Below are 6,407 nucleotides of genomic sequence, written 5' to 3' on the forward strand. Positions count from 1 at the left end.
ACAGGAGGTCAGACTACATGATCACAGTGGTCTCTTCTGGGCTTGGTATCTAGGAAATCCATGAATCTGCCACGTTTAATCTAATTACACCCTTTTCTTCTGAAATGCAGTTGCATTTATTGCCCAATGTTTGTCAGTTAAATAGGTTTGCCTGTTTTTGTAGTGAATTCTTTCTCAAAAATGTAAGCTAGTCAGATGCATTAATATATTTGATTGAATCCTCTGGGAGCCCCATTGTACGATTCAAAATGTTTGACATGTAAGAAAACAAATAGGCAAGTGGGAAAAGTTAAGCGATATCGACAACATTTATAAAACATAACTAACTGGCTATTTGAGACATAGATGTAGCTGAACATCCTCCCAGCACAATCTCCCTCCCCAACTGTTCATAAACTAACATGTAGGTAACATAGGTACTCTGAGATAAAGAGGACCATGTTTCTATCCGTACTGCTTCTCTGACACCCTCCTTACTAGAACTGGGCAAAAAATTTTAAAGAGTGTAGTCACTGAAAAATGCAGTTTCGGGTCGACCAAAACTATTTGCAAATTTGGGTTAAACTCAGAAAATAGTTTTGGTTGGGGGTGGGGGGGAGTCAAAACATTTTGTTTTGACACTTTCGAAGTGTTTCGTTTCGGCATTTCATTTTGAAAGCATGTTTGTTTCAAAATTTGGCAAACTTTTTTTAAAAAAGGGGTAAAAAAAAAATGCTGGAAAAGAAATGGAAAAAAATCCCCACAAACAAACGAACAAAGTAGTTTCAGCCACGGAACTGAAAAAATCAATTATTCACTCGGCTCAACTCCTGGCCATGGCTTTCTACATCTTGGGGCAAGTGTTCCTAGATATGGCAAGTCTTTGGGCTGGTCTACACTGGGGGTGGGGTGGGGGTGGAATCGATCTAAGATATGCAACTTCAGCTATGTGAATAACATAGCTGAAGTCGTAGTAGCTCAGATCAACTTACCTGGGGTCCACACGACGCGGGATCGACGGCCGCAGCTCCCCCGTCGACTCCGCTACTGCCGCTCGCTCCGGTGGAGTTCTGGAGTCGACGGGGAGCGCGTTCAGGGATCGATATATCGCGTCTTAACGAGATGCGATATTTTGATCCCCAATAAATCGATCACTACCCGCCGATATGGCGGGTAGTGAAGACGTACCCTTTGATTACTCTGGTAGAGACAATTGAGCACTGGTACACAGTTGTTGCAATGCTGTCCTATGGAGGTAGTGATCACAAACCAAGAACTTGTGGGAGTGAAATTATGGAAGGGAGGAAAGATAGTGATTGGATAATGGAGAAGTGAACAGGTTGGGTTATAATTTTTTAAACCTCAAAACTCCATTAGTATTTGCACATTTCCTTGGCAAGAATTGTAAAATATGTATATTCAGATATTTTCATGGAAGTGTCTGTGATGTCACTCACACTTCAGCTTGCAGACCTGTCAGTCCCAACTGCAGATTTTATTGGAACTAGGGGTTCTGTAACTAGGGGTACTGGGGATGCTGCTTGAAGTGGTTTCCATCATTTACAGGGTTTACAGTTTGGTTCAATGGCTCTCAACACCCCCACTATACAAATTGTTCCAGCAGTCCTTGGTGTATTTTTATTCTTTTAACTGTGTTTTGTATTGACTTCAAAGAAGAGAAAGCCCTTTCATTTTAAGCAAAAATAAGTAATTAATTAAAGTCTCTAAAGAATGGAAATTAGGGAATACTAATTTCTTCCTAGCAAATTATTTCCATAGACCTCTATAACTAGTTTCTTAAGGCACATTTCCTTTAGGTGCTGGCTCTCTAGTAAGTGAGCAGTAACCATTAACTGCACAAACATCAGAGATTTCATTCTCATAAGATCAGTCAACGGGCTGGTGTAAATAGACTGTATAGTGATTTACACACCAGCTGAGAATCTGGCTCAATGTATTTAATCTGTTTGCTGCAGCAGCATGTTACTCCAGTTTCCAGAGATTCTAGAGGTGGCTGTATTTAAAATATTTTACTTCAATAGTGATAGACAGTGCACTCACTAACGAGAGCTGACGATAATTATTCAAGCTCCTATTGCTTCTGGATGTTCCTCAGAACTCTGAAACACCTGTCTGCAGATGCAGCTGAATCTGTATCCGTCACAACAGCCACAGCCTCAGTTTCTTTCCAGAACTGTTCAGCTAAATTAGTTTTCTTTCCCTGTGCTTTTATTACTGAGAAGAAACTTAGATAGCTCAAATGCAGGGAGGAAAAGCCTGTCGCTGTTTGTTGCAGAGTTAAAGGCACAATGCAAAGCTTCTCAAGAAGGCTACTTGAAAATCAGAGCCAAATAAAATTCAAAGTCTATTGAGTCCTCGCAGAAATGCTTTACTGTCAGCCCTTGATATGTCAATATTACTACTACTTGAAAGAGCAGACTTGAGAGTTTCAAGTCTAGAAAAGAGAGGAGAGAAATGTCTCTTATTCCATAACACAGCTCAACAATTTTCTGTTCTTGCAGCTCAGTAGATATTTCTTCTTCAGATCATTAGTTGGATAAAAAAGTGGGATTTGACCCTGCCTCTATCTGCTGCTGAATCTCCTAATAAGAAATCAGGTCACTTTTCAGCTGTTTCAGGAAAATAGTATAACTCCTCAACAATGCCAAGAAAGTTTCTAGCAAGAATTACATCAGAGTAGGTACCGTATAGAATAGAATGAGGTTTGTTGGACTTTCATCCACAAGCAAACTTCCTGAAGAAGATAAAATGTTCACACACACAGAGGAATTTACATTGTGACCAGAGGAGAGGTGGGTAGGAGACCCAAGAAACCCTGAGGGACAAGGATGATAATATACCCTCTGTGCTGTGTGCTGGGTAATAACATGATAGACTCCATGTTTCTAAAACTAAATTGGCTCTTTATTAAGGGAACTATTTACAGCAGTGGTGGGCAACCTGCAGGCCGCATGCGGCCCATGAGGGTAATCTGATTTCGGGCCGCGAGACATTTTGCTGACATTGACCGTCCGCAGGCATGGCCCCCTGCAGCTCCCAGTGGCTGGGGTTCACTGGTCCCAGCCAGTGGGAGCTGCGGAAAGCACGGATGTGCTGGTCGCCACTTCCTGCAGCTCCCATTGTCCGGGAATGGTGAACTGCGGCCACTGGGAGCTGCAGGGAGCCATGCCTGTGGATGGTCAACGTCAGCAAAATGTCTCGCGGCCCGCAATCAGATTACCCAGATGGGCCGCAGGTTACCCACCATTGATTTACAGAGATGCTGCAAACTGACTTCCTGGTGCCTCCTCCAAACTCTTCACACCTGCAATCTGTGCTCCTTCCTCCAAGTTTCCTGCAGGTGCTACATCTTTCCTTCTAATTTTTTTTAACGATGTTGTGTCTTTTGTGCCAGCATTTGCTGACTTGCTGGGCCCAGAATTTACTAGTGCATAGCCCATTGCACAGACATGGGCTTTACCACAAGGCTGTTGTGGCCTGTTATGCCTCACAGTCCATCAAGTGTGCTGGTCTTTGAACCAGCCTCCCGTTTCTTGTTTGTGGTTGCTCATGGTGGGGGACTTCCTTCCATCCTGTTGGTCCTCTGTATTTCTCATTTATCATGTTTCCGCTGACTCTCCTATCTCAGGTCAGCTAATAGCCGAGGCTCTTTCTAAGTTCTAGCCTTGGCCCTGTGTGTCTGGGTGTGTTATCTGTCTGCCACTACTACACAACTGTGCGTGGTTTCGTCTCCACCACAGTCCAGAGTCTATAGCTACCTCATATTACCTATGTTTCCTTGCAGCTTTGAGTGTTGCCTTTTGCCATTGCGTTACATGGCTGTTTGATGGTTGGTCCCAGATCTGTTCACCTCTGCTTAGTGGCCTCAGATTCTTGGCTTTGTCATAGCTGACTGTATGCCTAGCTTGAGATTCTCTTAACTGCTTCTCTGTCCTGTCCATCATTCCTCCACTGGGCTGCAGCAGACTACCCCTCATGGAAACAGTCTTGGTTCTCTGGCCCATCCCTCAGTCCCTGTTCTGGGCTACTATCTAGTCCCTAGTCAGGTATATTGTGATGGTCCAAAGCAGTAATAGCATTTTCATTTCTTCTTCTTCCTCCACCACCAATTTTATGACGTATCCTCTTGATTTTGTCTCCCATTTGCCTTTGTTTCATTTCTCTCTCCTTTCCTCCCCATCTCTTTCTGTGTGTGTTTAAACTTTCTTGGTGATCTCTGAAAGGTGGCTGTAGAACAATTGTGTACTGTACAATGTGGCTAACCGTAAGGTTATATTTTTCTTATTTTTATCACTAATATTTGTGGCCTTTGTGCAATTGTTAAATAGACTTTATGCATTGAGTATATTTCAAAATTAAGAATTTCTTGAAAAATGCATGATTGTCTCCTCTATATGTATTAACATTTCTTAATTCTGTGATTAAGATTTTGTACACCTGTGTAATAGACTTTATTTAGAATTGTACTAATTGAATATTTCCCTCATAAAGTGAGGAAAAAGCATGAAATCTATATCTTATTTGTAATGCTTCAGTAAGTATAAATTAAATAAAATTAAACCTCATTTTTCAAAATGCTACAATATTGTACAGTAATGGTTCAAATATTCCATTTTACTATGGTGATACTGCATTCCTTGGGGCCATTATTGTAGAAAATGTTAAGATTCCCCGGAGATGTATAGTACCTCTATCTTCTCTTATATTCTGGGACAGAGGAGGAAATAATCAGCTAAGCTACCGCATGAAAATTATTGAATGCCTGGTACAACAACCAAGTACGGTCCAAGGCAGATAAATCACTTCCTACAAAACACCACTAGGTGTCCTCTGTTAGTAACCTTACTCATATACTGTATATAGTTTTCTATATACTGATGGGAAAGCTAGTTCAGATTATATGAAAAACCAGCCTAAACATTTTCCTCAGAAACCAACTGGAATTTAGATTTTTGGGGGTATTTTTAGGTTCATCAAAGTTCAGTGACATACCTGAAACCCAGGAATTACTGGAATGCTGTAAGCACCTATTCTTGTGAGATTTTGTGTGTGATTTCTAAATCGTATAGGCTTGGATAAACATCCACATTTTGAGATGTGTAACAAATCAATGGAATGCTCAAACTTACATCTCTCCTTGACTATCATAAGAAATGGATTTTTAGGTCACCTAATAGGTAACCTAACCCTCCTCATGTTAGGACCTCAGTAGTAAATCCTTAGGAAAAGGATTTACTTATATTACAAATATCTATGTAATAGGAAGAAAAGCACGGTCCTGTGGTTAAAGCACAGGGCTGGAGTCATGAGATCTGGGCCCTATTTCTGGTTCTGGTGTAGACTCGCTTTGTGCAAGTTATTAAACCTCTTTTTGCCTCAGTTTCCTCATCTGTAAAATGGGAATAATACTACTTTCCTACAACATGGTATCTCAAACCGTCTCTTTGAGGCTTACATCATTCACATTTGTAAAGCAATTTGAGAGTCTCATATGCAAGGCATTCCAGAAGAGCAGAGTAATGTTAGTTAGTATGTCTCCTTATTCCAAATTTGAACTGGAAAGATATGAAGAGCTTAATCATCGCTTTATGGTACATTATGACGATTTTCAGCACTGGCACTGAAACAGTGCAAAACAGAAGAAGCTAATTGCAATGCAGCACAGTATGTTAATTTGACCTTCTCACACTTCTCTGACCTTCTTGAAACCATTAGACCATTAAAATGACTTCACATTGTAGCTCCTGCACCAGCCTTATTCCTTTAAGAGTTTGACTTTGTCTTCTTTATTTACACTCACAACTTGCCATCTTTCCTGCCTGCTGGAATTTATTATGAGCACACATAGAAGCTGCGAACAGCAGTACTACCGTTGCTCAAGAAATTCAACCTGTCTGAAGTCTCCAGCTTTCTGTTTCATGGCTAGGGCTTTAATCAGCACCTGCTGTTGTTATGAAGGGGCATCAAGCTCCCAGGTGTTGAGATGTTACTAAGGCCCTCTTTTTACTGGCATACAATTAAACAGTTAATTGTAGGGTTAGGGGCTTATGTAAAGAGACTCTCGTCTTCATCCACCCCACAGAAATCTTTGCCAATGTTTATTAAGCATACACAAAAAGAAAAGAACAAGGCAGCAATATGAAAATACTTGGCATTCAAAAATTAAAGAATAAGTCATTCTGGAGATACTGCCCCTTTCCTTCGTTTGCATTCAGTAAAGTCTTTCAGAAGAAAGATGTTGATTAGAAATATCTCTTGCTGGTGCCAAAAGTCTATCTTGTGGGGGGGGGGGAGCAAATAGTTAATCCACTGTTGGATTTTGGATCAACAGTTGGTTGTGGGTGCTCAGAGTATTCCTGCTCTTTAGACAAATCCCAAAACCACCCACAAGCCGGGAAGTTCAAAAA

The sequence above is a fragment of the Chrysemys picta genome, chromosome 1, assembly GCF_011386835.1.
Source record: "Chrysemys picta bellii isolate R12L10 chromosome 1, ASM1138683v2, whole genome shotgun sequence".
Taxonomy (NCBI): domain Eukaryota; kingdom Metazoa; phylum Chordata; order Testudines; family Emydidae; genus Chrysemys; species Chrysemys picta.